This window comes from Triticum urartu, chromosome 5A, assembly GCF_056163025.1.
Source record: "Triticum urartu cultivar PI428250 chromosome 5A, HENAU_Tu73, whole genome shotgun sequence".
In the NCBI taxonomy this organism is placed as follows: domain Eukaryota; kingdom Viridiplantae; phylum Streptophyta; class Magnoliopsida; order Poales; family Poaceae; genus Triticum; species Triticum urartu.
The window spans coordinates 629226976-629253873 of NC_141877.1; the positions used below are offsets into that span (position 1 = coordinate 629226976).

At 44.9% G+C, this 26898-nt stretch overlaps 1 pseudogene across 1 annotated transcript in view; it reads right to left on the minus strand.

The window, feature by feature from the left end:
- Window positions 1-13417: 13417 nt before the first annotated feature.
- Window positions 13418-26898, minus strand: part of LOC125527774 (disease resistance protein UNI-like) — a 73251-nt pseudogene continuing 59770 nt past the window's right edge. Inside the window, exons 4-9 of the transcript XR_015602945.1 lie at window positions 19122-19376; window positions 18733-18955; window positions 18497-18635; window positions 16244-16447; window positions 15954-16161; window positions 13418-15866 (exon numbers count right to left, since the gene is read on the minus strand). The product of XR_015602945.1 is annotated as a disease resistance protein UNI-like (transcript). The remainder of the gene's footprint in view (window positions 15867-15953; window positions 16162-16243; window positions 16448-18496; window positions 18636-18732; window positions 18956-19121; window positions 19377-26898) is intronic.

Consider the following 26898-nt stretch of genomic DNA (forward strand, 5'->3'; position numbering starts at 1 on the left):
TCATCTATTGATAAGTAAACCCGGAGCTTAAATACCCGGTGGCTCTTGGCCGATGACGATTTAATACGCCTCCATTGTAAACCGGAATTTTTATAACCCGGCGGCTTATAGCCTTTGAGAAAATCAAGAATTGATAACCCTTTTGAGACACCAATTTCAATCTTTGACGATGGGCTGGAACTTAATCATTTATGTAAGTCATAGCTCTGCAAATCCTGCATAGAGTTTAAACAACATATGCCCTCGCGACTTTACGTCAAAAGCCAGGGCGGGTAACCACCCAAATGTAGTCTTATCCTGCACACAAGTAGATCACAAGATCCCTTGGCGGTTTACCGCAGGGCGGGTCATAATATCCCACATATAACCATTGTGATATTGAATTTGTACTGCCGGTTTACATGACCTGTGCGGTAAGGGTGATAACCCAATCCTTAGAAGCCAATACTTCCAAATATATGATGATTGTCACATGCTGGCGACTTATCGTCCAAAGCCAATCCGGGTTTAAACGAAACCACACTTATACTTAGATCTGAACAAAGAAGTCTCAAGACAAAACCAAAGATTGTTTGCAAAAACTTAAACCAAATAAAAATCAAGGTTTCTGATTCGAATACGATCAGTAAACCGTTCCAAAGGGGTTAAGCTAGAATTCGAATATGATCATGTAGCCCCCAGTGGCTTTGGCGTTGCACCGATCAAGAGGGTATTGACAGCTATGTTCTCTTTGGTTCGAATACGACCTATGTTTGAACAGGAAGCCCCCAAATGACCTTGAGAGGTTTTTAACGACCCTGATTCGAATACGATCCAAGTCGGACCCAAAAGGGGTTAAGCTATGATTCGAATACGATCAAGAAGCCCCCTAGTGAGTTTGGCAGTGTGCTGATCAACAGGGTACCGACAGCTATGTTCTCTTTGGTTCGAATACGACCTATGTTTGAACAGGAAGCCCCCTAGTGATCATGAGGTTTAACGGCTAAATTCGAATACGATCATGAGCCGGACCAAGAGGGTTAAGCTAAATTCGAGTGCAATCAGCCCCCAATGGTCTTTTGAAGCAGGGTACCTATGTTTGAGTTGTGCCTTGCAACAGACTCTCTTTGGTCCCTTTAATTTTTCTTGAGAACTCGAGCTTTGCGAGAGATAAATTCTTCTTAAACCAGAAATTCTTAAACCGGATATTGAGAGCTTCAAAGCTTTGCGAGAGACAAATTTACCTTGAGACGGATTTTGAACCGGATTTGAGAGCTTCAAAGCTTTGTGGTAGATAAATTTACCTTGAACCGGATTGTAAACCGGAAGCATCATTGTGAGCCGAAATATTCCTGACAGCCTTTTAAATTTTCATCAATATAGCAGTAGGCTCCGTGACCGAGTCATGTCATTGTAGCCCCCGAGTCTTAAGACTACTCGAGGAGTTGGTTTGAGACTCTCTGTGGTTGACCATGATATAACCAGTGGATTGCTGGAATATGTTGAATCTCAGTGGGTTATAATTGACACTGTCCATTGATCCATCCGGTGTAAGCAAGAGCCATAGCTTGATAGCCTCTTTTGTAATGATAAATTGTTCTGCATAAGAAATTGCACAAGCGAGAGTAATTGTTCTCGAAGAAAATGCATCAATAAGAATTGATTGGACAACTTTCACCTGATTTGTCTTGGACGAAATAATGAGTCGTATATAACGTCCATAGATCACCTCCAGTAACTTTAGCTATTTTTTGCCACTCTCTTATAGCTGCGGTGGAGGTGTCGGCTTAAAGCGCAGCACAGGGCGGCTCAGGATTAATCCTCCGGGTCATGTTACCCCCCTTTTTTAGCATCTAACCACTTTGACTTTTTTTATCCAGATAGGCAAACAACCACAGCAGCCGAACAGTATGGGACCTCATGCGGGGGTGGGTCAGGTAGGCGCGGTGAAACCGCGCGGACAGGCGGTTCGGCCTCGTCATGTTGATGTAAACTGGGCCGAAGAGGCGGCGGCTTGCACATATATTCTTTGTGCATTATGGCATGGTAAGATGATGGTGCATCATAATAGTGGGGCGAGTCATATATCCATGACCCTTACTTTTGCAGTAAACAATTGTCCTGCATACAAAAATACACAAACCAAATTAATTGTTCTTTGGCAAAAGTGAATATATGCCAAAAAATATACTTAGAGGGATGTCATCGGATTTGCCCGAACAACAGATGAGTCGGTCATGGTGTTGTAAGCCGGTGAGGATGAGAGAGTCGACAGCGGTATTTGTAAGCCGGTGCGGACTAGCAAGTTGCCCTCCTCGTTTGTAAGCCGACGCGGACGCGAGAGACGGCCACGGCGTTGTAAGCCGGCGTGGTCACGAGAGACGGCCAGGGCGTTGTAAGCCGGTGCGGGAATCTGTTGAGTAAGGACAACCACCTGTGCCAAATAATGTTTGGTGTGTCTCCATCTCCGCAGTATAATACCACTTTGTGATGAATAATGTACCTGCGTATAACAATACTATAGGGCAAAGTGGTTGTTTTCACAAAAAAAATAACAGGTACTGATAAAAAGTTAACCAGATAGATATCACTTGATATATTTGGACAATACATAATCCTCAGAATGTGCCGATCGAAGTGGCTCAAGACAGAGTGGATGTGTGAGTCGACCGCGGCATTAGAATCAGTACAGACGCAGCCGAGTCGCCACCGCTCTTACATGATCCTTGGTTATAATGCACTTGGTGAAAATGCACTAGTACTTGAAACAGCCTTGATAATTTTATCTGATAGCATGGCACCCCTTTTTTTTTATAGCAGCCTTGAAAAGATGGGACGGGTGTACAGCCCTGTTCTGTAAGTAGTAGTTTGGCCTACTAGCGCTCCCCTGGAGCCCTCTTTTTTTATTTCCATGTGATGTACTTGGTTGTTCGTCAAATGCCAAATAGAGTAGTATTAGTAAGAGTCTGTCTAGAACACATCTAGATGTGACATTGTGACATAGTTATGTCACATCTAAGCTGATTTTCATTCTGTTTGTGGTCTATTTTTTTTGTCCTAATTTTTTTGTTTCTTGTTGATGCATTATATACTTGTGGGAGGTTAGATGTAACATTCTTAAAAAATATCTAGATGTGAATTAGACAAACTGTATTAGTAATCAGCACACATGGGAAGTACAGATCTCAATCTCCTCGGGACTCGGACAGCCGCGTGTGAGCAGGAAGACATAGAAGCAATCGGACATGTCCGCTGCATGGATTAAATCTGCAGTGAAATCCCTGACGGTCTCGGTAACCTATGTACGATTGAAGTCTGACTAGTACCGGCCATGAATTAACCGTGGCATTGCTTTCTCTCCTCCACGTTATGTGTATACCATAGATTGGCTTGTCTTCTTGTGCACAAAAAAGAGAATTTCTTTGGGAGTCCGTGGTGCACCCTCCAGAATTGCCTTGAGAAACGAGATTTGATTTCTGTGGATCTTTGGCTGGTTCTGCTTCATGATCGATGACCCGGCAAGGCTTGCACGCTGTGGATACACTGGTCCTTCGCGCCCAGCGTTTTGAGCTGATGAATTTTTTTCTTGGAACATCCGCTGAGTAAATCGACCGTGCCTCGCGGGACTTAATCCGTACGACTGCTGTTTAACGGAAAGTAGACCCCTGCGGCCGCGCGTACAGAGGAAACCTTAATCTCCTTAATCTCACTTCTCGTAGATCAAAAATCTTTTTCTTCACGCCCATGATTTGTTGCAGTTGACTGCTGAATTTGCTGGATCTGCTTAAGGTTGTACCATGTCGGGTTATCCTGCGCGATTGCTGTGTGCCGGCTCTTCTTCATCTGACATATCGTGAGCTTCTCGGTCCTTTGAAGTGATCCTTCCAAGAACTCAACACCACCGTGCGCAAGCCCCATGGTGGGCGCCAACTATTGTGGAATTGTCACGGCAGATGTCGTTAGTGTCAGGACTTAGTCGCGAGGCCAACGCATCTATGTGGTAGGTTGAGAGGGGTTGAGCGGAATCGAGAGACGCAACATCAGACAAGGATTTAGACAGCTTCGGACCCTGGGAAACATCATCCGGTAATAACCCTAAATGTTGTTTGTGGCAAGATCTCTGCTCATAAGAGAGTCGCCGCATAGCCGGCTCTCCTTTAGTTGTGTCTAGCCCTAGAGATTGTTTCTTGCCTCTCCTTCTTGGGGTGCTCTGCCCCTCCTTATATATGTTGAAGGGGTGGGTTACATGACTAGTCCTAGTAGGATTAGGATTACTCTATTACAAGTGGAGTCATAGTCTTGCTTCCTTTGTAAGATAATATTCCTTATGCCTTTTCTCTTAAGCCGGCCCACCATAACATGAGCCGGCCTTCTGGGCCTTGGGCCTAGTCTTCTATCTGACCCGACGTTAGGGCCATCCGTGAGTCGCTAAGCTCGTGAGTCGCCAGTCCTTCGACGGGTTACCAATGAAAACGCCAAGCCCGGCCGGGTCATACCACGGGGTATATCCCCGACACATTTCGAGTGCAGCAACGTCAGGCCTGAGGACTTTGTCAAGTTTGCCTCATTCCAACTCAAAGACCAAGCTGCAGAGTGGTATCAGCAATACAAAGATTCCAAAGGAGGTCATGTGATTACCTGGGATGAATTCCGTCAAGATTTCAAAGCTCACCATATTCCTCAGAGTGTTGTTGAGAGCAAGCGTGAGGAATCCCGCAATCTGAAGCAAGGCAGCTTGTTTGTTTACCAGTATAACATCATGTTCCAGAAGCTCGCTCGTTTCGCTAAGAAGGACGTCCCTGACGAGAAGAGCATGATTTACCAGTTCAGAGGTGGCATCAAAGAAGATCTCCAACTAGCTCTTGTGCTTTTTGAGCCGAAGAAGTACGATGAGTTCTACAATATGGCACTGAAACAAGAGACTGCTCAGCTCAAGTGCGATGCTTCCAAGAAGCGAGTCAGGGATGCAACTCCTTCTTCCTCAACTCAAGTGGAAACTAAGCAGCAAAAGTATTGCCTCCTCCTCCGTTCCGTCAGCCTTATCAGCAGAAGAGCAAAGGTGGCAATGGATCTTCCCACCCACCCAACCCAGGCTTTCAGAACAAGACTTCGTCTCATGCTCCAAGATCAAGTGCTCCGTATCACCGTCCGCTTTCAGAGGTCACGTGCAACAAGTGTCAGCAGAAGGGTCACTATGCCAACAAATGTTTCAACCAGAGGCGTCTTCCTCCTCCTCTTGTGAGATCTGCTAGTACTGCAGTGGTCAAGCACAATCCCAAGTTCGCAAAGGTCAACATGATGAATGCAGCTCAGGCAGAGGACTCGTCAGAAGTGATAATGGGTAACCTTCCTGTTAACGATGTTCCCGCAAAAGTCCTTTTTGATATTGGTGCATCACATTCTTTCATTTCAAGACCTTTTGTGGCTATGCATGATTTGATTACTCAAGTTTTGCCGAGACCTTTGTCTATTGTTTCTCCGGCCAGACAAATGACTTCTCGAGTTTTCGTTCCAGATGTTTCTATCACGTTGGGCGACTATAAGTTCCTGTCTTCTCCTAATGTTCTTGGTGACTCGGATATTGATCTTATTCTCGGAATGGATTGGCTTTCTAAGCACAAGGCTCAGCTTGATTGTGCTGCCAGGCAGATTCATTTGACACATTCGTCTAAGGATGTAATCGTCTTTGCCGCTCGTGACGATACCATTCGACTGTTTTCTCTCAACGAGAAGGGCGAGTTGGACGCCATCTCTCAGATTCCAGTCGTGTGTGAATATCAAGACGTCTTTCCAGAAGAGCTTCCAGGAATGCCTCCTCACCGGCCAGTTGAATTCGTCATCGATCTTGAGCCTGGCACGGAACCTATTTGCAAACGTCCTTACAAGTTTGGACCTAAAGAGTTGAAGGAGCTGAAGAAACAACTCGATATTCAAGAGCGTATGGGTCTCATCCGACCAAGTTCTTCTACATGGGGTTGTGGAGTTCTTTTCGTCAAGAAGAAGGATGGAATGGACCGACTTTGTGTCGAATACCGTCCATTGAACAAGAAGACCATAAAGAACAAGTACCCACTTCCCAACATCAACGAGCTTTTCGAACAACTCAAAGGTGCTCAAGTATTCTCCAAGCTTGATCTCCGTATGGGCTATCATCAGATTCGCATTCATGAAGAAGATATCCCCAAGACAGCATTCAGAACAAGCTATGGTTCATATGAATACACTGTCATGTCTTTCGGCCTTGTCAATGCTCCTCCAACATTCTCTCACATGATGAACTTCATCTTCAACGCCTACACAAATGACTTCGTTTTGGTCTACCTCGATGACATTTTGGTCTTTTCCAAGAACAAGGAGGATCATGCCAAGCATTTGAGATTGGTGCTGGAAAAACTTAGAGAACATCAGTTCTATGCGAAGTTTTCAAAGTGCGAGTTTTGGCTCGATGAGGTTCTCTACCTTGGGCATATCATCTCCGCCAAGGGCATAGCTGTTAATCCTGAGAAGGTGTATGCAATTGTGAATTGAGAACCGCCTCAGAATGTGAAGCAACTCTGCAGCTTCCTTGGGCTCGCAAGCTATTGTCGAAAGTTCGTTGAGAACTTCTCAAAGATCGCGAAACCTCTTTCCAACCTCCTCCAGAAGCATGTGAAGTATGTCTGGTCGCCTGAATGTGACATCGCTTTCAACACCCTCAAAGAGAAGTTAATCACTGCTCCGGTTCTGACTCCTCCTGATGAATCCAAACCATTCGAGGTTTTCTGTGATGCTTCCCTTCAAGGTCTCGGTGCAGTGTTGATGCAAGAGAAGAAAGTTGTGGCCTATACCTCTCGCCAGTTGAAGCCCAACGAAAAGAACTACCCCACTCATGACCTCGAGTTGGCGGCAGTTGTCCATGCTCTTTTAACATGGAGACATCTCTTGTTGGGAAGAAAAGTGGACATCTTCACTGATCATAAGAGTCTCAAGTACATCTTCACTCAGCCAAACCTCAACCTCAGGCAGACTCATTGGGTCGAAATGATTCAAGAGTATAATCCGAGTATCGAATATACTCCAGGCAAGGCCAATGTAATTGCTGACGCATTGAGCAGGAAGGCTTACTGCAACAGTTTGATTATCAAGCCCTACCAACCGGAGCTTTGTGAAGCTTTCCGCAAACTCAATCTCCAAGTTGTTCCTCAAGGATTCCTTGCCGACCTCCAAGTCTCTCCTACTTTGGAAGATCAGATTCATGAGGCTCAACTTCTTGATGCTATGGTGAAGAAGGTGAAGATTGGGATTGCCGAGAGCCAACCCAAGTACAAGTGCTATCGTCTTGATGACAAGGATACTCTATTCTTTGAGGATTGCATTGTTGTTCCTAAAGGTGACCTTCGTAAAGTCATTATGAACGAGGCTCACAATTCACTCCTCTCTATTCACCCTAGAAGTACAAAGATGTACCAGGACCTCAAGCAGTCGTATTGGTGGACTCGAATGAAGCGCGAGATTGCTCAGTTCGTGAATGAATGTGATGTCTGCAGAAGAGTGAAAGCAGAACACCAATGACCAGCTGGTCTCCTCCAACCTCTTGCCATTCCAGAATGGAAGTTTGACCATATTGAGATGGACTTCGTGACTGGATTTCCTAAGTCCAAGAGTGGCAATGATGTTATCTTTGTTGTCATCGACAAGCTCACTAAAGTGGCTCATTTTCTCCCTATCAAAGAATCTATCACAGCAGCTCAGTTGGCAGAGCTATATACCTCAAGGATTGTCTCTCTGCACGACATTCCGCAGTTGATATCTTCAGATCGTGGTAGCATCTTCACCTCTAAGTTCTGGGATTCTTTTCAGAAGGTCATGGGCACCAACATTCGCTTCAGCACAGCTTTTCATCCTCAAACCAGTGGCCAAGTCGAGCGAGTCAATCAGATTCTTGAAGATATGCTCAGGGCTTGTGTCATTTCTTTTGGTATGAAGTGGGAAGATTGTCTTCCACATGCCGAGTTCTCCTACAACAACAGCTTCCAAGCGAGTTCAGGCAAGGCCCCATTCAAGATTCTCTATGGCAGAAAGTGTCGTACTCCTCTTAACTGGTCAGAGACTGGTAAATGTCAACTTCTTGGCAACGACTTGATCACAGAGGCTGAAGAAATGTGCAAAGTCATTCGTGAAAATCTCAAAGTCGCGCAATCGCGCCAGAAGAGTTATTATGATAGCAAACATCGTGACTTGGCTTTCGAGATCGGAGACCATGTCTACCTCCGCGTCTCTCCAATGAAAGGTACTCATCGCTTCGGTATCAAAGGGAAGCTTGCCCCTAGATATGTGGGTCCTTTCAAGATCATCGGCAAAAGAGGCGATCTCGCCTATCAACTTGAGCTTCCAACCAACTTTGCAAACATGCACGGCGTGTTTCATGTGTCTCAGCTCCGCAAGTGTTTCAAGACTCCTGACCGCACCATCAACTTCGAAGAGATTGATCTCCAAGAAGACATGTCTTATCATGAGCACCCCGTTGCTATTCTTGAAGAAACTGAGCGCAAGACTCGCGACAAGTCTATCAAATTCCTGAAAGTGAAGTGGTCACATCATTCCGACCGTGAAGCCACCTGGGAACGCGAGGACCACCTCCGTTATGAGTACCCGGAGTTTTTCCAGTCCTAGATCTCGGGACGAGATCCTTTCGTAGTGGTGGAGTGTTGTAACACCCCATATGTAACCTGCCATAATTGTATTCCAACTCTTGCCATTTCCGGCACTAAGTTATGATATTCCTCGTTGTTCGGTTTTTGTATTCGTGTTGATTTTGTCTTTGTCATGCATCTCATATCATGTCATCGTGTGCATCACATTTGCATACGTGTTCGTCTCATGCGTCCGAGCATTTTCCCCGTTGTCCGTTTTGCATTCCGGCGCTCCTATGTACTCCGGTGTCCCCTTTTACCTCTTTTGTGTGTGGGTGTTAAACGTTTTTGGATTGGACCGAGACTTGCCAAGCGGCCTTGGTTTACTACCGGTAGACCGCCTGTCAAGTTTCGTGCCATTTGGACTTTCTTTGATACTCCAACGGTTAACCGTGGAACCGTAGAGGCCTTGTGTGTGTTGCAGCCCAACACCTCCAAAGTGGCCCAAAGCCCAGCTAAACCCCCTTCATCATCTCGGTCGTTCGATCACGATCGCGTGGCCGCAAACCGTGCTCAATTTGGAGCCTCCAAGCTCCCTCTACCTATATAAAGACAACCCCCCCCCCCAAATCCCGGATCCACTCCAACCCTAAACCTAGTCTCCTTCCACCTCTTGCCACCGGACGCGTCCGCTTCAGGCTGGACGTGTCCGACCCGCCTCACCGCCGCCACGTGGCGACTCACCATTCTCCCGGCCGCCTCCCCCGCTGCCGGCCCGCCGAGCCCAGGCCGGGCCCTCCCTGGCCCGCGCGCGCCCGCCGCCACCTTCGCTCGCCCCCGCGCTCCCCGCCGCCCGCGCGCCGCCCCGCCGTCGCGCTGGTCACCGCCGATCCGCAGGACGCCGCCGCCTCGCTCTGGTCGCCGCCGTCCTACCGCGCCGCCGCCGCCTCGGATCCAGTCGCCCCCGCCTCCACCGCGCCTCCCGGAGCCGGATCCGGCCACCCCCGCCAGAGTCCGGCCGCCTCCCGGCCTTCCCTGTCGTGTTCGGGCCTCACCGTCGCCGGAGATGACGGATCCAGCCTCGACATCGCCGGAGTTGACTTTTTCCGCGGAGGGGTCGTTTTCTTCTGTAAGTCTTTTTTTCCTCATGTCATATGCCCTTGTTCATCGCATCGTAACTTTGCACCCGTGGCTCCGTTTTGGGCGTGTAGCATATCAAATTGTTCGTCCCGACGAGCACTTCATTTCATTCCATTGCACCATGTTCATTTGAGTTGATATTGATGCCCTAATGCTGTTGCAAGAGTGCTAAGTAATGCTAGTTTCAGATTTTTACCAGGATTTGGACATTTGTCATTTTTGCCATGATTAATGTGTGCCTCCTATGAACTTGAGTCCTACATGTGTTTTGAAGTATGCCATGCCATCTTTACAGGGGTGTATGCCATGTATTTTTGTGATCTTTGTGGTGACTAGTACAAGCATGCAAAGTCGCTCTCGTAATGTTGCTGATTTCAGGGACTTAGAAATCTTCCAAGTCATTTTTCCTGATTATATTTTTATGCCATGTATTCATGTTGTTACAGAGTGATCCATGCCTCTTTTGAGCATGTTCAGTAATGATGCTTTTGAGATATTGTTATGCTCTATCCATCCATGTCTTTGTTTGCAATAATGGAGCACTCTACCATGACTCAATCGAGCTCTACTTTTGCTATAAAATGTTCCTGGCAGATTGTTTACGTGTTAAGCAATTTTGCCGAGCTTGTTGTAGTTGATCCATGCATGCTATGAGGTTGTTCTTGCCATGTTTAGCTTATATGCCATGTCTACTTGCTGGGTGTATGCTTAGTTTGTCATGCCATGCCTTGTGGTGAGTGCATCGAGCTCGTAAACATGCCTACGTGAATCTGTTTTGCCATGTTCCAGTTTTCTGCTAAGTCTGAATCTGTTAACGAAACTTGCTATGTTCACATGGTTGCCATTGTATTTTCTGATCCCTTTTGGCTTATGGTCAGTAAGGGACTTTTGTTATATGCTTTGTGAAGTTTCATTCCATGCCTTGCTTTGCCATGATATGTTCCTGTAGCATGTTGTTATCTTGCTCTAAACATTGCTTCCTGATGTTAAATTCATGGCATGTTGTTATTTTCACTAAGTCTGTAACCTGATATCTTTTGCATTTTTGCCATGCTTGTTTGAACCTGCTATTGAGTGAATTAGCCGTAGCTTAGTGTTCATCTTTTGTCAAGCATCTTGAGTGGATCACTGCCATGTGATTTTTTGATATGTTAGAGTGCACTAGCTTGTTGTTCTTGATGCATTTAGATGGTCTTGTGCTGTTAATCGCAGATCGGTGCCATATTTGTTTTGCTTGTCATTTGCAAACCGTGCATCCGATTCCGGTGATCTTTTTATATCGATTTCGACCGAAATCAACTCATCTTTCCAGCAGCACTCTTGGTTTTCCAAGTTGAGGCCAGGTTCAATCTTTCCTTTCCGAAGCATGCATATGCATTACATACCACATCCCGCATATCATGTCATGTTTTGCATCATGTTGTTTGTGCATTGCACCGTTGTTGATTGTGTCTCCCTTTTGCTTGTGTTCTTGCTTTGGGTAGAGCCGGGAGACGAGTACGTGTGCGAGGAGCCCGTTGAGTACGCTTACGAGGATCGAGCTAACGTCAACTCGGAGAACTTTGCAGGCAAGATGACCATACCCTCGAAATCACTTATATCTTTGCTTGCTAGATGCTCGCTCTTTTGCTATGCCTATGCTATAATACCTACCACTTGCTTATCATGCCTCCCATATTGCCATGTCAAACCTCTAACCCACCTTGTCCTAGCAAACCGTTGTTTGGCTATGTTACCGCTTTGCTCAGCCCCTCTTATAGCGTTGCTATTTGCAGGTGAAGATTGGAGTTTGTTCCTTGTTGGAACATGTTTATTGTTGGGATACCATTTTTATATCTTGTCTACTTTAATGCATCTATACACTTGGTAAAGGGTGGAAGGCTCGGCCTTATGCCTGGTGTTTTGTTCCACTCTTGCCGCCTTAGTTTCCGTCATACCGGTGTTATGTTCCTTGATTTTGCGTTCCTTACACGGTTGGGTTATAATGGGAACCCCTTGACAGTTTGCCTTGAATAAAACTCCTCCAGCAAGGCCCAACCTTGGTTTTACCATTCGCCACCTAGCCTCTTTTCCCTTGGGTTCCGCGGACTCAAGGGTCATCTTTATTTTAAACCCCCGGGCCAGTGCTCCTCCGAGTGTTGGTCCAAATTAGAGCCCCTTGCAGCGCCACCTCGGGAAACTCAAGGGTTGGTTTTAGTTGTACGGATTGCTTATCCGGTGTGCCCTGAGAACGAGATATGTGCAGCTCCTATCGGGATTTGTCGGCACATTCGGGTGGTCTTGCTGGACTTGATTTACCATTGTCGAGATGTCTTGTAACCGGGATTCCGAGTCTGATCGGATTGTCTTGGGAGAAGGAATATCCTTCGTTGACCATGAGAGCTTGTGATGGGCTAAGTTGGGACACCCCTGCAGGGATTTGAACTTTCGAAAGCCGTGCCCGCGGTTATGGGCAGATGGGAATTTGTTAATGTTCGGTTGTAGAAAACCTGAAAGTTAACTTAAATTAAAATGAATCAACAGAGTGTGTGACCGTGATGGTTTTTTTTCGGCGGAGTCCGGGAAGAGAACACGGTCTCGTGTTATGCTTGAACGTAGGTTGTTCTAGGATCACTTCTTGATCATACTTTCTCGAACGTGCCTTGCCTTCTCTTCTCACTCTCATTTGCGTATGTTAGCCACCATATATGCTAGTGCTTGCTGCAGCTCCACCTCATACCTTTTCCCTACCTATAAGCTTAAATAGTCTTGACCGCGAGGGTGTGAGATTGCTGAGTCCCCGTGACTCACAGATTACTTCAAAACCAGATGCAGGGGCCGATGATACCATTCCAGGAGATATGACTGAGCTCAAGTGGGAGTTCGATGAGGACTCAGGACGATACTACGTTTCCTTTCCAGACGATCAGTAGTGGAGCCCAGTTGGGGCGATCGGGGACATTATGCATTTGGGGTTTATCTTTATTTTGGTTCCATAGTCGGACCTTGATCATACCTGGATGATTGTAATGTTATATTTATGCTATTGTGTGACGTGGCGATTGTAAGCCAACTATGTATCTTTTTTCTTATTCAGTACATGGGTTGTGTGAAGATTACCCCACTTGCGACATTGCTTACAATGCGGTTATGCCTCTAAGTCGTGCTTCAACACGTGGGAGATATAGCCGCATCGTGGGCATTACAGGGGGCCTGTTGGGGACGCGGCTGGAGATGCTTTAAGTAGTGAGTTGTTTGGTTATCTAGCTCGCATGTAGAAACTGGCCCGCATGAATCTTAAAGCGCTCTCAGCTTGGCTCGCGAGGAACGCTCAGATCGACCATTTTTTCAGATGCAGACTCGGCCTAGTGCAATTTACACTACAGGGAGGATGCGAGTTAGGCTTGATGCAGCCAACCAAACGGCATGCAGGACATGCCCCAGATCTTGTATACACTTCAACAGGCTTCACTGGGCCAGACTCCATCGAGAATGTAACCAGACGCGGCCCATGTGCCCTCATCAGAACATAGCACCAATATTTACCTAGAAGGATGTGCTCCCAGTCAAATTGTAGCACTTGCAAATTTCAAAAACCGTGAAATAAGAAAACAAATTGTACACATTTAGTTCATAGCTTGTTTTATCAGATCACACACAAAGGAAAGCACCTCCAAGCTCCAACAAATTGCTATGAATTACTTACATACTCCTGCCAACCAGGCAAACATGTCAAGGTGTAAACAAAAGCATGGATACAACTCTGGAGCCAAAAGAAGCATTTTACATGACACTGTATTAACAGTCCCCAGACGAGTGTATAATGATGTACGGTTGCCTATCATTGCTGAGTCAATAAAGGGACATGTACTGGAATGGACAGATTGCTCACGGTATTTATTCTTCAAATTTAAGGATAGGTCGCAGGAAAGATTTGACGCCTTCTTCCAATTCCAATCTCTCCCAGGATCTAACATCAATCTCTAATACCTGCAGTTTCTGTGGCAAGCTGTCTGATTTGAAAGGAAGCCTCTTCAACTCTGAACAATCAAGAATCGCCAGTTGCTCTAGGGATGGGAATGTCACATCGGGATCAGCAATACTGACCAGCGATCAGCAGAACATAAATCTAAGATATTTGAGGCAGGGAAATGTCTTTGAACTGTCTTGTCCGCTGCACATATTATCACCAGGGTCTCGCATAAATGCTTGTTGCATCCCATAATAGTTACCTATCACGAGTTTTTCGAGGCAAGGCGGATACATCGACCAAGAGAGGTGGTTTAGCTTTCCACAGAACTCCACCTCCAAACAGGTGAGCGTTGGAAATAGAGATGCCGGAGAAGTTTCCATCCAAATTATTTCTACCAAGTCTGATAATTGTACCAAAATAACCTGATTGAGAATACCAAAGCAGTTGCTTGGTCGTGCAGACTCGGGTCCTAGTATTATTTCCTTCATGCCACACATTCCAATTTGCAGTTCATACAAGGACCTTCGTGCAAAGTCACATGATAGAATATCAAAGAAGAGTGCACATGTCTCGAGTTTCTGCAGATTTAAATACCTGATTGGGAGGATAGCGCATTCTTTTAATAATTCATACTGATGAAAGCGCCATGCATTAATACCAACTGCTTTCAAGTGGGGTAAGGTGTCCAACTCTCGAAGCATTCTAGAAAGAAAGTCCTCAGAACCTCGACTTACAAAATAAGTTCTGAAGTCTATTACTTGCAATTCTTGAAAGCTAGATATGATCCCCTCATGTATCGTTTGTATGCTAGTCGATTCGAGGTACAAGAACTTGAGCTTAATGAGGTTCCCAAAGTAGTGAGGCACTTCATCTATACCAACATTATGCGACAAATCAAGGTGTTCCAAGTTTGCCAAAAAACAAATTGCTTCAGGTATCCCCCTCAGATTGTTGAAGCGCAAATTTAGATATGTCAGTGAAGTGAACTTCTTGATTTCTTCAAATATTATGCTTTCACGCAACCGGTTATTTCCAAGGCATAACATCCTCAGGCGAGTAGGATTAGAGCCAACAGGAGGAAGTTTTGACAAAGAATTTTGCATCAATGAGATGCATCTAACTTGGCTCCAAGGAATGCTAAAATGTTCATACTGGCCAACTCCTGCACGGACAAACCACTTGCCATTGTTTTTACTGCAGCCACAAGCGATCCATAAAGCCATGTCATGAACCACATCATGCATTTTAACATGATTACCCAATTTTCCACATACATCTAACAAACATGCAGCTAAAAGCTCGCCCATCAAACTATATGCTTTTGTATAGGAGCTTTGAATATCTGACTCATCCACCAGACCTAAGCCAATCCAGCATTGAGCGAGCTCTACTTTGGGAATCTTCTGATCCTCTTGCCACAATGCACAAGTCAAGAAACAATCCCTCAAAATGTTGTTTCGTAAACTATCAAAACTAAACTTGACCTTGCTAAAAACAACTCTTTCCATATCCAATGGATCATCATTATCACAACATGACAGTTTCATATGTTGGATGGCATATTCCCACTTGGCTGTATCAGTTTTTGCATACATTGCCCTACCAGCAGTTATCAAAGCTAATGGCAAGCCCTTCATTTCCTTAACAAGTTCTCTTGCAAGAGCTTGAATGCGAGGACCATTAAGAGTTTCATGGCCGAGCTTATCTTGGAATAGCTGTCATGCCTCATCCTCCTGCAAACACACTACTTTAAACTCTTTTCTCACCTCCATTTGACCACAATTTTTTTAATCTTGTTGTGAGCACCACTTTTCTTTTGATTTGGTTTGCACTTCCAAGTGGATATGGTATGCAAACTGCTTGCAGATCAATTTGGTCCCAAAGGTCATCCAACAATACAAGAAAGCTTTTGTTCTTTAGGAAGTCAAAAATGACATGGCATCGAGATTCCACATTACCACCTTTCTTCAATCTAAGCTGACGTACAATGTCATTTTGGATCTTTTCAACCGAACACCCCCTTGAAGCTATCACTTGCACCACATAGTTAAAGGTCATGTCTCCATCAAGTGAGTTCTTGATATTGTTCAGAAGGTGTGTTTTCCCCACTCCACCTGGACCCCATATTCCAACCATTCCCACAAGATAATCCTTAATGAACTGGAGAGCATCTTGAAGGTTGCGTTCCTCAGCAGACATAGATGGATCATACTGAACCGCAATAGTATGAAGATTATCACTGAGGCATTCTTCGGCCTCTTGACAGTTATGATTCTCTACAGACATAGAGGTATGAGACTCAACTGCAACAATATGAAGATTATCATTGAGACATTCCTGTGCTGCACAAAGATTCTTAGTGGACCCTTGTTCAGCAGTAACATTCTTCTTGGCACTATCATTCATAAGAAGAACAATATTCCTCCTCAGAAGCAAGTTGTCAGTGGCATCCTCCATATTTTCGCAAGTTTTTTCTACCTTCAAGGCATAAGTGTACACATGTAAGTAAATACTCGAAGTTGGTATTAAGTTGAGTTATACATTCCACGAATGAAGTTACCAGTGGTATTGTTGAACAACTCACACCAGTCATGATGCATGTATTTTCTATTTCATCAAGCCTATTGATTATATGTGATGTATCTAGCCTGTTCTCTTGGTTACCATCAATGCACTCTATCCCTAGCTCGGTGCATAATCGTATCTGCTTCAATTGCATGTCCCGTTGTGATTTCCCCAACTTATTCCTCCAAATTTCAAGTACCTATTTAGATATGAAACTGAAGTGTGTTAGATATGTACAAAAAAATCTTCACTATACCTGGTATAGTGAACCATTATGTACCTGCAGACATACATATAGTAAAATGTCTCATTTTCTCTATATTTAAATATGGCATTTGATAAACCAATTCACCAAAAGTATCATCTTTTAGTCTGATAATAATACTATATATGATCAATTTATAACTAAAACAAATTGTTATAGTTCTAGCATTTATTAGTAGACTAAAGTAATGTCAAAGTATGGATGAATTATTGTAGCATGTTACTACGGAATTGACACGGCTCTAAAGTGGGTCAATATACCTAGGTATGTATATGTGATGCTATTCTAAAACTAAGAGTAGAGTAATCTTACTCTTCACCTGAGCCAACCTACCAAGTTGTAGCACAACCAACATGACACGTCGTATGTCCTACTAAACCACCACTTTCCACCCCTAGGCCCAACAAATGTCCTGAGTACTATCATTTGATCATAACTTCATATCAATTTACAAATCAATGAACATATAAATTTTGCAATTATTACCATGCTTATTATCATTTAGCTAGCACATGTTACGAAGGAATGTCTCTTTAGTTGTCCACAGTCACCTCAATAGCTTGGTTGGGAACAAAACACATTGCATGAGGTGCGTAGATTTAATCCATACTTGTCCTTTACTTTTAACTACAACATACAAATATTCTCACGGCAGTAAAATCATGCCATACTCCAATCATGAAATTGGTTTGGCAGGTTACTAGTTGGACATGGATGGTTTGGACGGAACACGCAAGTTTGATAGTTTTAAACTGTAAATTCATATAAGAAAATTTCTGAAGTATCTTTTTTTTGTGCGGGTGAAGTATCTTATAAAGCCACATAGAAGAAACCGTGTACTTCTAGTAAAAATATTCCGCCGTGCTATAAAATAAGTTATTCTACTCACGAACCAATACACAAATCAACAAAAGAATATCGATTTGTTGACCACATCAATTGAAGCTCGAGCAGCAAGACAATTCTTCCAAAAATAAAAGGATTGTACCAATAAGCGCATCTCATCCACACATATAGCAATAGAAAAGTAGAAGTACAATATTGCACATCCTGAGAACATATAGGTAAAATCCACTTACAATTGTTCTACCTAACGAGAACAAATCATCCTATCACCTCCAAATTTTTTGTCATTCATTACCATATTGGGAAGATTGATGTGTTCTGTGATTTGGTTTGATCTTACTAGTGGATATAATGTAGATTGTAAGATATAGTGTTACACTTTGTCCTGCCTATATTCTCTTACTCTCTTCATGATGTAGACAAAAAGAAGTGGCGTTGATGAATTTTAGACAAGGCTTCGTTGAGTTTTGTAAGATCTGGCAACATATAAATTTCACTTCCATGTTCCATTGAAAAAAGTAGGAATAAATGGTGTATTCCTAGTTATACTTAATCTACTTTGAAGAATGATATTATGTAACGCCTTCTTAAAAACTTTACTCGCGCCGTCCCACAAGATAAGATGTTTTTGCAAGCTATATTAGGGCATCTCCAAAGCAGACCCTCAAACCTCCCCTATGTGTCTGGACCATAGTGTTCGAACCATTTTGCCATCTAACGGGGGCCCTTATATGTCCGCTTAGCAGCCCGAAACTATGGATTCCGGTATCCTAGACGTGTGCGGCTTTGCGGGAGTCTCGACATCCACTTAACCAACCAAAAGTAACCACGTGGTCCTCCCCTCTTTTCCCTCTCTTCACATGCATGGTCCCCCTCTCCTCTCAACCAGATTAATTTGAGAATAACATTGGATGAACGGCTCCCGCATCATGTCCGCGGACCACGTACGGACAAGAAAAAGACATTCGCGGTAACCGTTTGTGGGTCAACATTGGAGATGCCCTTAGCTTGCAAGAATGTCTTATATTGTGAGACGAAGGGAGTATCTTCCTAGAGATATTTTAAAATCTAGCATTTACCCTTTTTTGAGGGATGTCTAAACGTTATCATATGGGAGAACTACAAATATTGTCTTACATTATCAACATCTGGATATGCCGGATACCACTTCTTTCCGGTTAGCATCTCTATAATTATGACACCAAGACTATATATGTCCAACTTGTATGTGATTTTGCACATGTCTCCACTATGGAACTCTGTTGCCATATACCCTCTGCATTAAAATGTCGTCATATAAGCCGATGGTAAAAGAAGAAGAATGCAATTACAACTTAATATAAAAAAGAATTAACGAGGCTTTCCCAACTTACAAGGTTCCAGCCATATTTTTGGTAATAGCTCGACTTTGATTTTCATTAAAGCACCTTGACAGCCCAAAGTCAGTAATTTTTGGCAACATATTTCCATCCAGCAGAATATTTGCCGGCTTGAGATCTAGGTGAACAATATGATTTTGGTGAAGGTAATGTAAACCTTCACAAATACCTTTTATTATCTGATAACTCTTTATCCAGTAAAGTCCATAGGATGCATCTATAAATGAGATGGAAGCAAAGAAAGTATAGTTTTAATATTTTGTAATGCTAGATAGAATACGACAACATAGGTGTCACTACTCACTACATGTGTGGGCTACTTGAACTCAGTAACCTTTACTATATTCATTAAAATGGAAACAAAAGTTGCACGCCACACATACCTTTGATATACTCATCAAGATTTCCTTTATGTACATACTCAAAGCAGAGCAACCTTTGACGTACATCTGCCATGACAAAATCTCCGTTGTACCCTACCATTTGGCCTTGTATGTTAGCACAATATCCCAAAAACCGTACTATATTTTTGTGGTTCACCTTCATCAAACAACGAATCTCTTTGTTGAAATTATTATCAGGAATATCAAGCTGTTCATACAACTTCTTCACAGCAACGATCCCATTCTCAAGCCTTCCTTGCAAGTCGCAAGAGCCTTCTCAGCATCAACTTGAGTTTCCAGATCAACCGAGGGCAGTTGAGAGTTGTATTACCTTATAAACCACCGCAGACCCACCGCAGCCAATTTGATTGTTCTTAGAGAAACCATCTGTGATGTCTTCCAAAAGTGATAATGGCAAGGCCCTTGGCTGTTCGTTCTCATGAGATAGCATGTGCTCAGGTCATTTCATGCAGTACTAGCTTGGCGGCCCATTAACAGTTACGTATGGCGAGTATTGCCCTTGAAACAAGAGCAGAGCATGTAATTTAGGACTAAGAGGCCAATATACCTAGTTCCCCAGTTACTCGTGTAATCATGAAAGTAAAAACTACAGAACAGAAAACAATCTTCTGTTTTGTTGTTTAGGAAAACATGGATCTGTGAGAAAAAAATCAATAACCACACTAACTTTACCGAAAAAGGCTTTCGCCCCGCTTTATATATAAAGCACAGATCAACCATAGCCTAAGTACAAACACACCCCACCACAACACACGCACACACCCAAGGAGGGATACATAGGCACTGAGCGCAGCAACACCACCCCTAACACTACAGGAGCAATCGGGGACCTCCACCGCGAAGAGATGAAGCCGCATATGACGAATCGTGAGCTCCAAGGCGGCGCCTCCAAGAAGGTTACGACGCTAGCACGCCGCCACCGCCTGACCCGGGGGTCAGAGTTTCCCCTGGAGCGACACGGTGACCGGTGAGAGCCGCGACGACGCCTTCAAGAAGGTAACGCGCTACGCCACCGCCGGTCCGTCCGAGGATAGAACAGGTTTTCACCCCAGCAAACACTCACCGCCACCAAACGCCACACCCCTGCCACCATGCTGCCCACGCGGCCGTGGTCACCGGGCAGCACCAAGCCACGGGCTCTGCCCATGAGCACTACGCTACCACCTCCAGGGCCACCACCCCGGCATCCAAGACCTTGACAGCACCGCACCCAAGACCCGTCGCTACCCCAACCAAAGAGACGAGTGGAAAGGTCGCTCATTTACACACCCCTGGACGGCCCCCGGCGTCGAGACCCAAAGGGCCGGCCCAAAAATGGCCTCCATCACCCGTCCTGTTGCACCGGGTGCAAGACAAGCTCGGTCCTGCTGCCGGGCGCGAGACGAGCTCGGTCATGCTGCCGGGTGCGAGACGAGCTCGGTCTCGCAGCCACGGGCGCGAGACGAGCAATAGACCGCAACTGGGAGCGTTCCAGCCCTATGACAAGGGTAGAGCCCGGACGACGAGAGGAGGAATCGAAGGTCGAAAAAGGCCGCTCACCGACGGCCGATGCCGGAGGAGACCAGCCGCCGCTGTGAAACGATCCAGACCACTGCCATGAGCTACCACCACGCCGCGGTAGCCCACATCCATGCCGAGACCCCGGGGAGCAGCCCCGAGCCACTTTGCAGCAGCTGCGACATGCCGCCGAAGGCGTAGCCCACCCCTCGGCCATGGACGCCCGGCGCCCCGCCACCCCGCTATCGTGGATCTAAGACTGACAGTAGAATGGGGGTAGGTATGAGGAGAAAATATCCTAGCTATGGAGTAGTTGTACACACAAGTTTACGAGTTCAGGCCCTTCGCGGAGGAAGTAACAGCCCTACGTCTCGGTGCCCTGAGGCAGTCGACTAGATTGTATGTGTGTGTGAGTTTACAAAGGATGCGAACCCTGTGCCGGTGGAGGGGGTGGCTTATATAGAGTGCGCCAGGACCCCAACCAACCCACGTTACAAGGGGTTCAATGTACATAAAGAAGGGGCATTACAGGTAAATTCTGTATTAAAGTGCTATAAATGATAATTAAGTCTATGGGTAAACGCCTGACTGTTGTTGTGTAGAGTGACTTTAGATCTTCTATTTGTCGAGTGGTTTCTGTGACGGTCGAGTGACATTGATTCTTCCGAGTGGAATGTCATTGGTCGAGTGGATGATGGTACCCTTTGAATGCTTCTGGCTTTAGGGTGATGTCCTTGGGGAGGGCGCCTAGGTTAGGCCTATGACCCTACCCTAGGTACATAGCTTCATCTATAGCCCCCGAATGGTTCGGGGCTTGAGTGGAGAAGGAGTTGAGAATTCCTTCGATTCAATTTTCGTGCTGCAGGAGTGACTTATTGCGACCAAACGAACAATCATGATGATCTCAACTTCTTTTCAGTCACCGAGTGAACTTTACTGTGATGTCTTGAGTACTGATATGGAAAAGATATTCCGTCTGACAGGTTGCCTTGCTGCGCGTGGATATCGTGGGATTCGGATTTGGGGAAGCGCGCGGGACGGGGGAGGCCGCAGTAATCAGAAGGGATTAGGTGAGGCCGCCTCGATCACCGTGCCACCTTTTTCGCCACATACCTCGCGTGCAACTGTTGCGGGATTTGATTGGATCGTCCGGACCCACAGGTCAATCACTCGGAAGCGGCCCCATATAAGTGTGCCAGATTGGGGTTTTGTGCACATCGTGCCCCTGTTCTTCTCCTTTCTCCTCTGCTTTCTCTGTCATCCCATATCCGCTCCCAGCGTCGCCGCTCCGTCGAGTTTCGCCTGCGGCCATGGGGAAGGAGAAGACGATGGCTCTGGAGCGCGCGAAGAAGGCGACGGCGAAGGCGAAGGGGAAGAGGTCCAGCCGGGGCGGTCCTCATCAAGGTCTGGCCTGCCGCGCGGCTGGATCCAGGGCGACTGGATCCGGTCGACGATCAGCCAGGACGACATCGACGAGCTGGTCGAGGGAGGGATGACCCCCCAAGAATCGGCGTGGCTTCCGGAAGGAGAGACTGAACCGCGTCCGTGAGATGGTGAATACGAACTCCTCGCAACTCATGTCGACCAAGGTTTTTCTCTGCCTCCCCATCCTTTTTTAAGGTGGTTCCTGAACTTCTTTGGAGCACAACTTCACCATTTCAACCCCAACTCCATCGTATATCTTGTCGCCTACGTATCCATGTGCGGGAACTTCTTAGGTTGTAGGCCACACTGGGGTCTTTTCAAGCACATTTTCACTTGCTGAAAGTGCAACTATCCCTAGGTGGTTTTGGTAATTCATAACAACATATAGCTCATTGAGATAATGCTATTCCAATATGATTATTTCAGGAAAGCTCAATGATTGGCATGGCATGGATGTGAAAGTGGAACCCTCAAAATGCTAAGGACAAAGGATTGGCTCAAGCTCAAAAGCCCAAGACTCTTCATTTTATATTTTAGTGATCCAAGATCACATTGAGTCTTTAGGAAAAGCCAATACTATCAAGGAGGGATGAGGCGTTGCTTAATAAGCCTCTTGCTTCATGTGCTTAGTGATATGCTCCAAAATCCTCAGCTACTTTCCCATATCCACATTTGACCTAAACCCTAAGCCAAACTCGGTCCTACCGATTCTTTCTATCCGGCGCCACCGAGTTTCACTTGTCATAAGCCACTGCCAAACCCTAGCAATTCGGTTCTACCGATAGGGATCTCAGTCTCACCGAGATGGGATTGCAAACTCTCTGTTTTCCTTTCGTAACTTTTCGGTCTCACCGAAAGAGCGAATCGGTCCCACCGAGATTGCAATGTAAATTCAGTGTTTCCCTTTTGTAACTTTTCGGTCTCACCGAAAGAGCAAATCGGTCCCACCGAGTTTGCCTGACCAACTCTCTGGTTAGCTAATTACCAAATTCGGTCTCACCGAGTTCGTGTAATCGGTCTCACCGAGATTACGTTATGCCCAAACCCTAACCATATCGGTCCCACCGAGTTGCATGTCAGTCCCACCGAAAATCTCTAACGGTCACTAGGTTTACATTTTCGGTCCGACCGAGTTTGTTGATTCGGTCTCACCGAGATTGGAAAACTGTGTGTAATGGTTGGATTTTGTGTGGAGGCTATATATACCCCTCCACCTCCTCTTCATTCGTGGAGAGAGCCATCAGAACACATACACAATTCCTACTCATATGTTCTGAGAGAGAACCACCTACTCATGTGTTGAGACCAAGATATTCCATTCCTACCATATGAATGTTGATCTCTAGCCTTCCCAAGGTGCTTTCCACTCAAATCTTCTTTCCAAAAAATCCAAATCCTATGAGAGAGAGTTGAGTGTTGGGGAGACTATCATTTGAAGCACAAGAGCAAGGAGTTCATTACCTACACACCATTTGTTACTTCTTGGAGAGTGGTGTCTCCTAGATTGGCTAGGTGTCACTTGGGAGCCTCCGACAAGATTGTGGAGTTGAACCAAGGAGTTTGTAAGGGCAAGGAGATCGCCTACTTCGTGAAGATCTACCGCTAGTGAGGCAAGTCCTGTGTGGGCGATGGCCATGGTGGGATAGACAAGGTTGCTTCTTCGTGGACCCTTTGTGGGTGGTTGCTTCTTCGTGGACCCTTCGTGGGTGGAGCCCTTTGTGGACTTGCGCAACCGTTACCCTTTGTGGGTGGAGCCCTCCGTGGACTCGCGCAACCGTTACCCTTTGTGGGTTGAAGTCTCCATCAACGTGGATGTAGGATAGCACCACCTATCCGAACCACGGGAAAAACATCTGTGTCTCCATTTGTGTTTGAATTCTCCAAACCCTTCCCTTTACATTCTTGCAAGTTGCATGCTTTACTTTCCGCTGCCAATATACTCTTTGCATGCTTGCTTGAATTGTGTGATGATTGCTTGACTTGTCCTACAATAGCTAAAATTTGCCAAGAACTAAAATTGGGAAAAGGTTAAGTTTTTATTTGGTCAAGTAGTCTAATCACCCCCCTCTAGACATACTTTCGATCCTACAAGTGGTATCAGAGCTTTGGTCTCCATTTGCTTTGATCTCCATAGCTTTTGGTGGTCATAGCCTTGGTTTCACAACCTAGGAGAGTATGGCGTCTAGCGAGGGAAATTATCACCGTAGAGGTCCTTACTTTGATGGTACTAATTTTGCTAGTTGGAAGCATAAAATGAAAATGCATATTCTTGGACATAACCCCGCCGTTTGGGCTATTGTGTGTGTTGGTTTGCAAGGTGACTTCTTTGATGGGAAAGAACCAAACCGTGAAGCTACCGCGGAAGAGTTGAAGATGTTGCAATACAATGCTCAAACTTGTGATATTCTCTTCAACGGATTGTGCCCCGAAGAATTCAACAAAATCAGCCGTCTTGAGAATGCAAAGGAAATTTGGGACACTTTGATTGATATGCACGAAGGTACCGACTCCGTCAAGGAATCCAAGTTGGATGTGCTTCAAAGTCAACTTGACAAGTTCAAAATGAAGGATGGTGAAGGTGTCGCTGAAATGTACTCTAGGCTTGCTCTCATCACAAATGAGATTGCCGGCTTAGGAAGTGAAGAGATGACTGATAGATTCATCATCAAGAAGATTCTAAGAGCCTTGGATGGAAAATATGATACCGTGTGCACATTGATCCAAATGATGCCCAATTACAAAGATCTCAAGCCAACGGAGGTGATTGGAAGAATTGTTGCTCATGAGATGTCACTTAAGGATAAAGAGGAACTTCACAACAAGTCAAGTGGTGCCTATAAAGCCTCATGTGAAGCCCCCACATCATCAAGTGAGAAACAAGACTTCAATGAAGAATTAAGCTTAATGGTGAAGAACTTCAACAAGTTCTACAAGAGTAGAAGCAAAGATAGAAGCTTCAAGTCAAGGTCCTACAATGACAAAAGATCTTCTAGTCAAGAGCGAAACTGCTACAGTTGTGGAAGACCCGGACACTATTCCAATGAGTGTACGGCTCCCTACAAGAGAAGAGAAGATTCTCCAAAAAGAAGAAGCAAAGAATCACCACCAAGAGAGAGAAGGAGTAGAGATGATCGTTATGAACGAAGATACTCACGGAGAAGCAAGGATTCGGAAAGGAAGGAAAAATCATCAAGGAGCTACACAAAACGAAGACATCAAGCTCATGTTGGTGAATGGGTATCCGGCTCCGACTCCGACAGCCACTCCGAGAGAAGTTATCACTCCGACTCCGAAGATACTCAAGATGAAGGTGTTGCCGGTCTAGCACTTGTGTCAACCAACTCCTACGACATATTTGACTCACCAAATGAGGGAATTGGAAGATGCTTCATGGCCAAAGGTCCTAAGGTAACACACCCCGAGTATGTTGATTTCAATAGTGATGAAGATGACTTGTTAGGTGATGATTTGCTTGTTGACAACTCTAGTGATGAATACTATATGAAACGTCAATTAATCATCCTAATCAAGATAAAACAAATGACAATGATAAGGAGAAGATTGAGGCTCTAACTAAAGAACTAAACACTCTTAAGTTAGCTCATGAAACTATCTTCAAAGATCATCGAGAACTTTTAAGAGCTCATGAGAAATTACGCTTTGAAAAGCTCAATATTGAGCAAGAGCATGAGTTCTTAAAAGCAATCAATGATGATCTCTGGAAGAAAAGTTCTTCTTACATTGCCAAGTGTTTACTCTTATCCACTTACATGCCTCAAGTCAATTCTAGTAACAAAAACAAGAAAGATTCTTTCTCTAGCAGTAACAATGATCATGCTAAATCCAATATTGTTGCTTCTAGTAGTTCTCTTGATTCCATTAATGATTCTCTTAGCCAAGTTACACTTGAGCAAGAAAATAGCTTATTGAAGGGAATTATAGAGAAAGGAGTGTACAAAAGCCTTGCCGGGAGCAAGCAATTCGAGGAAATTCTGCGCAAGCAAGGAATGCACCGGAAGAATCAAGGTGTTGGTTTTGAACGAAAGTTCAATGCCAATGGAGTTGAGTGGGAAGAAGATCAATACCCCAAGACAAAGTTTGTTCCTCAACAAGAGAAGTATGATACTTCTTTCAAAGGGACACAAGCTCAAGATGATCTTCCACCACAAGACTATAAGCAAAAAGGCAAGGACAAGCTTCAAGAGGAAATTGACACATTTGAAGAAGCTCCTAAGACCTTAGTCAAGTGGATTCCCAAAACTACTTCAAGTTCCACTTCATCAAGTACGACTACAACTCCAAGGATTCCCATCAAGATGATGTGGATCCAAAAGAAGAAGAACTAGAGAGTTCTTGAGGGTGACTCCGCCAACATACTTCACTCTTATCATTTTGGCAAGAACAAGTGCAATCAACTTCCACATCTTGCACTAGTTCAAGGAGTCACAAACCCTCTTGTTGGTAAGACAAGGGACAAGGTAACCTAAAAGGTTTCACGGACATCATCTTGTGTGTGCATCACTCTATGTCTATGGATATCCTTGTTTGTTCCTTGTGGGACTAACCCATGTAGGTATTGAAAGTGCAATTCACTCAAATGGATAGCTCCAAGCGATCTACATCAACATTGAGTGTCCACATCTTCAACATCTACATGAAGTCGTCATCGACAAAACCCAAGGTTAGTTCATCCCTCTTAGGGGGATATCACATCTAGGGGGAGCTTTACTCTAAGACTTGAGCTAAAGCAACTCTAAAGATGTGAACACAACAATGCTTTATGTAAAAGTGGTAACCCCACTTGAGCTTAAACGATGAGTATGACCTATGATCA